This window comes from Oncorhynchus kisutch, linkage group LG4 (genome assembly GCF_002021735.2).
Source record: "Oncorhynchus kisutch isolate 150728-3 linkage group LG4, Okis_V2, whole genome shotgun sequence".
Lineage (NCBI taxonomy): Eukaryota > Metazoa > Chordata > Actinopteri > Salmoniformes > Salmonidae > Oncorhynchus > Oncorhynchus kisutch.
The window spans coordinates 16152875-16165474 of NC_034177.2; the positions used below are offsets into that span (position 1 = coordinate 16152875).

Sequence of the window (12600 nt, forward strand, 5' to 3'; positions counted from 1 at the left end):
GCTGTAACTTATCAACATTTGGAAAAAGTCAAGAAAATACTTTCCGAATGCACTATAAATTAACACATCCCAAAAATAAAGTACAATAGATGAGAGCCTAAAAGTAATGCTACCTTTGCAGACTGTGATAGACGCACATCTGAAGTCAAAATGGTCTAATGAGTTATGTGTACTACATGTTGGAAGGCAGTTCCTCTGTGATACTCAGTTGGACTAACAAACACAGCCTCCCTTCACCTCCCAGAGAAACCTCAAGTAGAGTCTATACAGTAAGGCAGTCTGGGATTGAATGCTTATTTTTCATCATTTTACAGAATAGAGCACTGAACCAGGCCATGTCAGTCATTCAAAATGGTAAGTCAATTTCACAATAACAATCTCAAAACATCATAGGAAACATTATTTTGAAATAACCAGATTCAGTAATTGTGACATTATGTCTCTGTGGAAGTTCAGTAGGCATATTATTAAGACATTATGAAATGTAATGCATTTTTTAAACAGAATTGATTCGAGAACTATGGGTTGTTTCTAGACCGGGCCACTGTCTTTAGGCCTATATGACTTGTCTTCTTTGACATTCTGTTATGAATTCTACAGGTCTACATTTGGGAGAATCTCTGGGTGTATCACTGAAGAGCTTATCATTGAAAGTGGGGGAGGATGCCATTCTGGACTGCCTTCTGTCCACTAACTGTAGGTTGGCCACTGTAAGCTGGTACAGGCAGAGTACAGGAGAGAGGATTGAGATAGTACTGAGCTACCCCCTGACCAACACCTCCCATCTGCTCTACGGTCAAGGCTTCCATCCCAACATGTTCACTGTCCAGACCAAGGATAGCAGCCCATTTCACCAGCAGCAGTTAGTGATCCATGGATCTAAAGAGAATGACATGGCAGTTTATTACTGTGGACCTACAGAAGGACTTGAGAGAAACAACAACTGATTTGTAGAGATTAATGTAAGGTATACTATGTAATAACATTGTACTGTATCTATAGATGTAGGATCTTAATTTGATAACTCTTTTGTTGCTGAGTATTTTCCTGCATAGCAGGAAATGCAAACTTGTTGTTTATTCAATGTTTAAAAAGGCTTCTAAGGCTTGTAATTTCCACTTTAACATTTCTGACTGATTTGCCGTAAAAAAAGAATTGTCAACCCCTACCGAAAATATCCTTTAATTACAATCCACATAATAATTCATATTTCCAGTTGCTGCAGGATTATTTTCCTGTTGTAGCAAACTGGCTCAAATTAAAATTCTGCATCTGTATAAGGTACTCTGTAATGGCCTTCCAAAGCAACTCCTAATAAACTCTCAGGTTGATGTTGTTGTTTTGTTATTGCCATGTTCTGAGAGTGAATATTTCTCGTGGGTTGACTAACAGTATAATGGCAAAGGGAGAAGTAAAGTTAAGCCGCTTGTGGTTTACCACAGACAATCCTCATTGTCAGAATCCCCCAAATACTCCAGAGTGGGCAGAACTGGAGAAGTCGTACATGAGTCTACATTTGTTTCAGACACAACCACTCGTGCCAGTTCTTCTTGTTTTTCTATACTCCTTCAAACTGAATAACTGATCTACTTGTTTTGAGCCTGCAATAGAGGGGGACAACACGTGCCTTGGGAAAAAAAAACTCATGTTCCACCCAGATAGTTTTTCACAACATTTCCTCTTTGCACCGGTGTCCCTCCTCTAGACCAACTTAGTTGTGAGAAAGTCTGTATCTTTAGAGGAGGTAGCCGTATGACTGTATCATTTATTGATATTCTCCTAATTAGTGATTAACTGACGGTTCTTAGCAGGATTGGGCTAAATGCTGAAATAAAAACCTGAGGTGAAGAACTATCTTTCCCTGCAGTAGAAGTCCATGTGAGAGGAGAGAGCTGTATGATACTAGGAGGACAAGACACCAATAAGAGACTCACAGCAGGTGGGCTTTTCTCCTCTCCAGAGCACCAACTGAAACAGACAGAATGAACAGAGCACGAGGACTGTGTTTCACTTTACTACTACTGGGGTAACTTTCAGCTCAACTTTCAATCCAGATTGCATTGTAGGTACTATGTGGACTTTTGCAGTGTTCTGATGATAATTATGGTCATGTTTTTCCTTAGGTGTGTACATGGGAGCAAGTCTCCTCAAAGAGTGGTATTCAGTAGAGGGATCCAACTCTTTGTTGAAGGTAGGCTAGAATTAAATCCCTTTTGCATTAATAAAATGTAAATGTATAGGTGAATTGTTTTTGTACACATTCTCCCACAACGCAGGCCACAATTGGGTCGTTCCACCAATTCGGTGCTTTTTGAGAAGTGTTCCAAAAAATGTTTGATTTCAAGTCATTTTAACATTCTGTCATAAAGAGCCACTCAAATCAATTGTCACATGGTTTGCAGACAACAGGTGTAGACTAACAGTGAAATGCTTACTTATGGGTCAATGTCCAACAATGCAGAGTTAAAGCTAAGGTAAAACATTTAAAAATCATTTAAAAAGCGACACAAGGAATAAATATACAGTGATTAACAAATAACAATGAGTAAAAAATAAAACAACATGGCTGTATACAGGAAGTAGAAAATAACATGGTATTCTATATACAGGGAGTAGAAAATAACATGGCTGTATACAGGAAGTAGAAAATAACATGGCTATCTATATACAGGGAGTAGAAAATAACATGGCTGTATACAGGAAGTAGAAAATAACATGGCTGTCTATATACAGGGAGTAGAAAATAACATGGCTGTATACAGGAAGTAGAAAATAACATGGTTATCTATATACAGGAAGTAGAAAATAACATGGCTATCTATATACAGGGAGTAGAAAATAACATGGCTGTATACAGGAAGTAGAAAATAACATGGTTATCTATATACGCGGAGCCCCACCGGGCCTTCACAACTGGACTGCCGACGTTATCTACCTGAAGGAGTTATCCGGCTGGCTCCTCCGTCGCGACGTTACCTGAACGCCCAAGTGCGGCCTGCTAACCGTTAGCTGTCTTATCGGCTGCTATCTGAATAGACAATCGGACAATTTATTTATTTATTTATTATTATTACCACACGGAACCCCACTAATCTACTGACGGAACGCAAGAGGTGGCTAATAACAGACCTCCATCCTATGCTAGCTTGCTACCGATGGCCTGGCTAGCTGTCTAAATCGCCGTGACCCCCAACCAACCTCTCTACCTACTGGACCCTTTTGATCACTCGACCAAGCATGCCTCTCCTTAATGTCAATATGCCTTGTCCATTGCTGTTCTGGTTAGTGTTTATTGGCTTATTTCACTGTAGAGCCTCTAGTCCTGCTCACTATACCTTATCCAACCTATTAGTTCCACCACCCACACATGCAATGACATCTCCTGGTTTCAATGATTTTTCTAGAGACAATATCTCTCTCTTCATCACTCAATACCTAGGTTTACCTCCACTGTATTCACATCCTACCATACCTTTGTCTGTACATTATACCTTGATGCTATTTTATCGCCCCCAGAAACCTCCATTTACTCTCTGTTCCAGACGTTCTAGACGACCAATTCTTATTGCTTTTAGCCGCACCCTTATTCTACTCCTCCTCTGTTCCTCTGGCGATGTAGAGGTGAATCCAGGCCCTGCAGTGCCTAGCTCCACTCCTATTCCCCAGGCGCTCTCTTTTGACGACTTCTGTAACCGCAATAGCCTTGGTTTCATGCATGTTAACATTAGAAGCCTCCTCCCTAAGTTTGTTCTATTCACTGCTTTAGCACACTCTGCCAACCTAGCTGTGTCTGAATCCTGGCTTAGGAAGACCACCAAAAATTCAGACATTTTAATTCCAAACTACAAAATTTTCAGGCAAGATAGAACTGCCAAATGGGGCGGTGTTGCAATCTACTGCAAAGATAGCCTGCAGAGTTCTGTCCTACTATCCAGGTCTGTACCCAAACAATTTGAACTTCTACTTTTAAAAATCCACCTCTCTAAAAACAAGTCTCTCACTGTTGCCGCCTGCTATAGACCACCCTCTGCCCCCAGCTGTGCTCTGGACACCATATGTGAACTGATTGCCCCCCATCTATCTTCAGAGCTCGTGCTGCTAGGCGACCTAAACTGGAACATGCTTAACACCCCAGCCATCCTACAATCTAAACTTGATGCCCTCAATCTCACACAAATTATCAATGAACCTACCAGGTACCTCCCCAAAGCCTTAAACATGGGCACCCTCATAGATATCGTCCTAACCAACTTGCCCTCTAAATACACCTCTGCTGTCTTCAACCAAGATCTCAGCGATCACTGCCTCATTGCCTGCATCCGTAATGGGTCAGCGGTCAAACGACCTCCACTCATCACTGTCAAACGCTCCCTGAAACACTTCAGCGAATAAGGCCTTTCTAATCAACCTGGCCGGGGTATCCTGGAAGGATATTGATCTCATCCCGTCAGTAGAGGATGCCTGGATATTTTTTTAAATGCCTTCCTAACCATCTGAAATAAACATGCCCCATTCAAGAAATTTAGAACCAGGAACAGATATAGCCCTTGGTTCTCCCCAGACCTGACTGCCCTTAACCAACACAAAAACATCCTATGGCGTTCTGCATTAGCATCGAACAGCCCCCGTGATATGCAGCTGTTCAGGGAAGCTAGAAACCATTATAATCAAGCAGTTAGAAAAGCCAAGGCTAGCTTTTTCAAGCAGAAATTTGCTTCCTTTGGCCACCTCTCCTTCCAGTTCTCTGCTGCCAATGACTGGAACGAACTACAAAAATCTCTGAAACTGGAAACACTTATCTCCTTCACTAGCTTTAAGCACCAACTGTCAGAGCAGCTCACAGATTACTGCACCTGTACATAGCCCACCTATAATTTAGCCCAAACAACTACCTCTTTCCCTACTGTATTTAATTTATTTATTTATTTTGCTCCTTTGCACCCCATTCTTTTTTATTTCTACTTTGCACATTCTTCCACTGCAAATTTACCATTCCAGTGTTTTACTTGCTATATTGTATTTACTTTGCCACCATGGCCTTTTTTTGCCTTTACCTCCCTTATATCACCTCATTTGCTCATGTCGTATATAGACTTGTTTATACTGTATTATTGACTGTATGTTTGTTTTACTCCATGTGTAACTCTGTGTCGTTGTATGTGTCGAACTGCTTTGCTTTATCTTGGCCAGGTCGCAATTGTAAATGAGACCTTGTTCTCAACTTGCCTACCTGGTTAAATAAAGGTGAAATAATATTAAAATAAATAAATATACAGGGAGTAGAAAATACCATGGCTATCTATATACAGGGAGTAGAAAATACCATGGCTATCTATATACAGGGAGTAAAAAATAACATGGCTATCTATATACAGGGAGTAGAAAATAACATGGCTATCTATATACAGGGAGTAAAAAATAACATGGCTATCTATATACAGGGAGTAAAAAAATAACATGGCTCTATACAGGGAGTAGAAAATACCATGGCTATCTATATACAGGGAGTAAAAAATAACATGGCTATCTATAAACAGGGAGTAGAAAATACCATGGCTATCTATATACAGGGAGTAAAAAATAACATGGCTATCTATATACAGGGAGTAAAAAATACCATGGCTATCTATATACAGGGAGTAGAAAATACCATGGCTATCTATATACAGGGAGTAAAAAATAACATGGCTATCTATATACAGGGAGTAAAAAAATAACATGGCTCTATACAGGGAGTAGAAAATACCATGGCTATCTATATACAGGGAGTAAAAAATAACATGGCTATATACAGGGAGTAGAAAATACCATGGCTATCTATATACAGAGAACAGAAAATACCATGGCTATCTATATACAGAGAACAGAAAATAACATGGCTATATACAGGGAGTAGAAAATACCATGGCTATCTATATACAGGGAGTAGAAAATAACATGGCTATCTATATACAGGGAGTAGAAAATAACATGGCTATCTATATACAGGGAGTAGAAAATAACATGGCTATCTATATACAGGGAGTAGAAAATAACATGGCTATCTATAAACAGGGAGTAGAAAATAACATGGCTATCTATATACAGGGAGTAGAAAATAACATGGCTATCTATATACAGGGAGTAGAAAATAACATGGCTATCTATATACAGGGAGTAGAAAATAACATGGCTATCTATATACAGGGAGTAGAAAATAACATGGCTATCTATAAACAGGGAGTAGAAAATAACATGGCTATCTATATACAGGGAGTAGAAAATAACATGGCTATCTATATACAGGGAGTAGAAAATAACATGGCTATCTATATACAGGGAGTAGAAAATAACATGGCTATCTATATACAGGGAGTAGAAAATAACATGGCTATCTATATACAGGGAGTAGAAAATAACATGGCTATCTATATACAGAGAACAGAAAATAACATGGCTATATACAGGGAACAGAAAATAACATGGCTATATACAGGGAACAGAAAATAACATGGCTATATACAGGGAGTAGAAAATACCATGGCTATCTATATACAGGGAGTAAAAAATAACATGGCTATATACAGGGAGTAGAAAATAACATGGCTCTATACAGGGAGTAGAAAATAACATGGCTATCTATATACAGGGAGTAGAAAATAACATGGCTCTATACAGGGAGTAGAAAATAACATGGCTATCTATATACAGGGAGTAGAAAATAACATGGCTCTATACAGGGAGTAGAAAATAACATGGCTATCTATATACAGGGAGTAAAAAAATAACATGGCTCTATACAGGGAGTAGAAAATAACATGGCTATCTATATACAGGGAGTAGAAAATAACATGGCTATATACAGGGAGTAGAAAATAACATGGCTCTATACAGGGAGTAGAAAATAACATGGCTCTATACAGGGAGTAGAAAATAACATGGCTATCTATATACAGGGAGTAGAAAATAACATGGCTATATACAGGGAGTAGAAAATAACATGGCTATCTATATACAGAGAACAGAAAATAACATGGCTATATACAGGGAACAGAAAATAACATGGCTATATACAGGGAACAGAAAATAACATGGCTATATACAGAGAGGTTTATTTTTTTTTCTATTTTTTTTTTTCACCTTTATTTAACCAGGTAGGCTAGTTGAGAACAAGTTCTCATTTGCAACTGCGACCTGGCCAAGATAAAGCATAGCAGTGTGAACAGACAACACAGAGTTACACATGGAGTAAACAATTAACAAGTCAATAACACAGTAGAGAAAAAAAGGGGGGGGAGTCTGTATACATTGTGTGCAAAAGGCATGAGGAGGTAGGCGAATGATTACAATTTTGCAGATTAACACTGGAGTGATAAATGATCAGATGGTCATGTACAGGTAGAAATATTGGTGTGCAAAAGAGCAGAAAAGTAAATAAATAAAAACAGTATGGGGATGAGGTAGGTGAAAATGGGTGGGCTATTTACCAATAGACTATGTACAGCTGCAGCGATCGGTTAGCTGCTCAGATAGCTGATGTTTGAAGTTGGTGAGGGAGATAAAAGTCTCCAACTTCAGCGATTTTTGCAATTCGTTCCAGTCACAGGCAGCAGAGTACTGGAACGAAAGGCGGCCAAATGAGGTGTTGGCTTTAGGGATGATCAGTGAGATACACCTGCTGGAGCGCGTGCTACGGATAGGTGTTGCCATCGTGACCAGTGAACTGAGATAAGGCGGAGCTTTACCTAGCATGGACTTGTAGATGACCTGGAGCCAGTGGGTCTGGCGACGAATATGTAGCGAGGGCCAGCCGACTAGAGCATACAAGTCGCAGTGGTGGGTGGTATAAGGTGCTTTAGTGACAAAACGGATGGCACTGTGATAGACTGCATCCAGTTTGCTGAGTAGAGTGTTGGAAGCCATTTTGTAGATGACATCGCCGAAGTCGAGGATCGGTAGGATAGTCAGTTTTACTAGGGTAAGCTTGGCGGCGTGAGTGAAGGAGGCTTTGTTGCGGAATAGAAAGCCGACTCTTGATTTGATTTTCGATTGGAGATGTTTGATATGAGTCTGGAAAGAGAGTTTGCAGTCTAGCCAGACACCTAGGTACTTATAGATGTCCACATATTCAAGGTCGGAACCATCCAGGGTGGTGATGCTAGTCGGGCATGCGGGTGCAGGCAGCGATCGGTTGAAAAGCATGCATTTGGTTTTACTAGCGTTTAAGAGCAGGTGAAAATAACATGCCTATATACAGGGAGTAGAAAATAGCATGGCTATATACAGGGAACAGAAAATAACATGGCTACATGCAGGGAGTAGAAAATAACATGGCTATATATAGAGAGGTGAAAATAACATGGCTATCTATACAGGGAGTAGAAAATAACATGGCTACATGCAGGGATTAGAAAATAACATGGCTATATATAGAGAGGATAAAATAACATAGCTATATATAGAGAGGATAAAATAACATGGCTATATATAGAGAGGATAAAATAACATGGCTATATATAGAGAGGTGAAAATAACATGGCTATCTATACAGGGAGTAGAAAATAACATGGCTATATATAGGAGTAGAAAATATAATGGCTATCTATAGGAGTAGAAAATATAATGGCTATCTATATACAGGGTGTAAAAAACAGCATGGCTTTGTACAGGAAGTATAAAATAACATGGCTATATACAGGGAGTATAAAATAACATGGTTATATACAGGGAGTATAAAATAACATGGTTATATACAGGGAGTATAAAATAACATGGCTATATATACAGGGAGTATAAAATAACATGGCTACATACAGGGAGTATAAAATAACATGGTTATATAAAGGGAGTATAAAATAACATGGTTATATACAGGGAGTATAAAATAACATGGTTATATACAGGGAGTATAAAATAACATGGTTATATACAGGGAGTATAAAATAACATGGTTACATACAGGGAGTATAAAATAACATGGCTATATATACAGGGAGTATAAAATAACATGGCTACATACAGGGAGTATAAAATAACATGGTTATATACAGGGAGTATAAAATAACATGGTTATATACAGGGAGTATAAAATAACATGGCTATATACAGGGAACAGAAAATAACATGGCTACATACAGGGAGTACCAGTACCGAGTCGATGTGCAGGGGTACGAGGTAATTGAGGTAGCTATGTACTGTACATATAGGTAGAGGTAAAGTGACTAGGCAACAGCACTTGTTCATTTTCATAAATGACTATAGTAAGTGGCAATAAAACTCGACCGCTTGAAGTCCTAGACTCTGGACATGATTTACCTCTGGTTAGTTCAGTCATTCCTATGGGGGCAATTCATAGGGAAAGTGTCTACAAAAATACGCCTTTTACTTTTGCTCTCTATTAAGTGCCAAATAAAGTAACAACATTAACTGTGACACGGTTGAGGATTTAATCTGAAATCAGCCATAAATCCCCTTGTGACAGGTGGGATTGAAAGCTTGTTGTGTGTAACAGGGAGTGGCATTTGCATGCAAGCTTTACCATCAAAAATGTTTTGTTAAATAATGTCTAGCCTGTCTATCTATGGGTAACAGGGTTGATGTGTTATGCTCGACCCGCTCAGTTTTCCCCACAACACCAGACAATTGCCAAAAAAGAGCAGAACCAGCTAAGCTGTTTTTTACACTATGATTGGACAATTATATGTTCAATGTTTTTTGTGAAAAAGGAATAGTTAAAGGAATAGTTTCACCATATTAAAACAAAAGCTCAGTTCACGTAACAGGGATGACCTTAAAAAGAGGGATGGATGTAAATGAATCATAACAATAAGTAAATAATCATCTTCAGATATGGCTTTGTCAAAGCAATATAATAACTAGGAAACCTAGTTATTATATTGCTACCTTATATAATGTTACTTACCCTACATTATTCATCTCATATGCATACGTAGATACTGTACTCTATATCATCGACTGCATCCTTATGTAATACATGTATCACTAGCCACTTTAACTACGCCACTTGGTTTACATACTCATCTCATATGTATATACTGTACTCGATATCATCTACTGTATCTTGCCTATGCTGCTCTGTACCATCACTCATTCATATATCCTTATGTACATATTCTTTATCCCCTTACACTGTGTATTTTTGGGGAATTGTTAGTTAGATTACTTGTTCGTTATTACTGCATTGTCGGAACTAGAAGCACAAGCATTTCGCTACACTCACATTAACATCTGCTAACCATGTGTATGTGACAAATAAGATTTGATTTGATTTGAAACCTGGAGAAAGTTTGGGTGAAGTGGGTTAAAATGTTCCAAGGTTACACAGGGTTGATGCTGAGTTTTGAAACTTTAGCAAATATTTATTCATATTGAAAATCCCATTTATTTACTTAATTTACTATAATTTTAAGGACAGATGGAGGAGAAGAGAAGCAAGAACAGGTAGGGAACATTTAATAAAAACACAGACATGAAACAGAACAAAGACAGTGTCTGGACAGGGGAAACATAAACGACAATAATGCTGACACGGGGAACCAACTGAGGAACAGACAGATATAGAGGGGCAATCCACAAATTTGAAGGAGTCCAGGTGAGTCCTATGAGCACTGATGCTGGTGACAGGTGTGCATAATGAAGGGAAGCCTGGCACCCTTGAGCGCCAGGCTTCCTGGCGGGGGAGTGGGAGCAGGTGTGACAGTACAGCCGGCGTCCCAACTGGGTGAGCCTGACGGGCCGGCCGAGGCATGGGTGCTGGACTAGCCGGCTGAGGCGTAGAAGCCCGACGAGCCAGCTGAGGCGTGGAAGCCGACGGGCCAGGTGAGGCGTGAAAGCCTGACGAAACGGCTGAGGCGTGGGAGTCCGACGAGCCGGCTGGGGCATGACGTGGGATGGACGCCTGCCGAGCCAACCGAGGCAAGAAAACGTCCCGAGCCAGCTAAGGCGTGGAAGCCCGACTAGCCGGCTGAGGCTTGGTAGCCTAACGAGCCAGCTAAGGCGTGGAAGCCTAACGAGCCAACGTGGAAGCCGACGGGCCGGGTGAGGCGTGAAAGCCTAACGAGCTAGCTGAGGCACCCCCGTTTCCATCGGCGACGGCATATGGACCCAACGTTGCCAACAAAAACAAAAAACAAAGACTCCCTGATGCTTCCAATAGTGGTGTCAGACACGGACAGCGTCTGGACACGGGAAAAGTAAACTACAATAATGCTGACATGGGGAACACAACTGAGGAACAGACAGATATAGAGGGGCAATCAACAAAATGAAGGAGTCCAGGTGAGTCCAATGAGCGCTGATGCGTGTAATGACGGTGACAGGTGTGCGTAATGAAGGGCAGCCTGGCACCCTCGAGCGCCAGAGTGGGGGAGTGGGAGCAAACATGATAATAATATAACAGGCTTTAAAATTCAATATTGGTGCACAATTTCTACTTAAATATCAAAAAGACACAAAAGCCTCTCATTTCGTGGAACGACCCAATTGTCTGTATTCAATAACATTTGTTCAAGATATACTGTAGTACAGAGTTCCAAATGTTTCTAAACGTGTTTGGTTCCAACACCTTTCACCCCAAGAGCTTCATGCATGTTGATGTTCTTTCTCTCCTCAGGTTTGAACCCTTCTAATCCCACTGTAGTAATCCTCTCCTCATCTGGGCACAACCCTGGTGCCTCACCTACACTGGTGTGTATACTCAGTGGTTTAAAAACACACCATTTGTTGGACATCATTTGGTGGATCAACGACACAGTGGTAACCCCTGAGAACAATGCCATTTGGAGTTCCAGGGGAAGTGATGGCACGTACACAACTACCGGACTGTGGACTATGTCTGGAAAGGACTGGAATCCCTATAGTAACTATGAGTGTGGAACCAGACATGAAGGAAAGCATTATAGAAATGGTACACAGCCCTCGCTTTGCATGGATTTTACTTGATTACAAATATTTGTTAACCTATCAAAAATTATCCTTAGCGTTTCATGTACAATCTTTACTATTATTAAAGTATTCATGATGTTTCTTGAGTATTTTATTGAAAGAGCAGGTAGCCTAGTGGTTAGAGCTTTGGAATAGTAACTGAAAGGTTGCAAGTTCAAATCCCCGAGCTGACAAGGTACAAATCTGTTGTTCTGCCCCTGAACAGGCAGTTAACCCACTGTTCCTAGGCTGTCACTGAAAATAAGAATTTGTTCTTAACTGACTTACCTAGTTAAAAAAAAAAAAAAAAAAGATTATCTTTCTGGTTGCCATTACCATATGTTGACACTAGATGGCGCTCACTACCTGCAGTTGAAGGGGTTGTTGAGTGATGGTAAGTTCATATGCATGGCATCTCTGTTTTACAAACTCACTGATTTCAACTGAGACAATGCTGCTCTTGTTCCTGGATGTATCTCTCAACAACAAGCTGTTATACAAATGGTCATATGCACAAAGCTGAATACTCTTTAGTTTATGTTCCAAACAACAATTGTGTTTCTGTCAGCCCTCTAAAAATATTTTTGCATAATTTACAAGTTCATAATATCATCAATAAAATATACAAATAATTAACTAATCTGCATTGCACTTTCACATACAAACTCACAACCACTT

At 39.9% G+C, this 12600-nt stretch overlaps 1 long non-coding RNA gene across 1 annotated transcript; it reads left to right on the forward strand.

Annotated features, from left to right (window-relative positions):
- Positions 1-1691: 1691 nt before the first annotated feature.
- On the forward strand, positions 1692-12100 carry LOC109888601 (uncharacterized). Its single transcript, XR_002255154.2, has 3 exons — positions 1692-2026; positions 2124-2191; positions 11612-12100. It is a non-coding gene; the product is annotated as an uncharacterized LOC109888601 (long non-coding RNA).
- Positions 12101-12600: the final 500 nt, after the last annotated feature.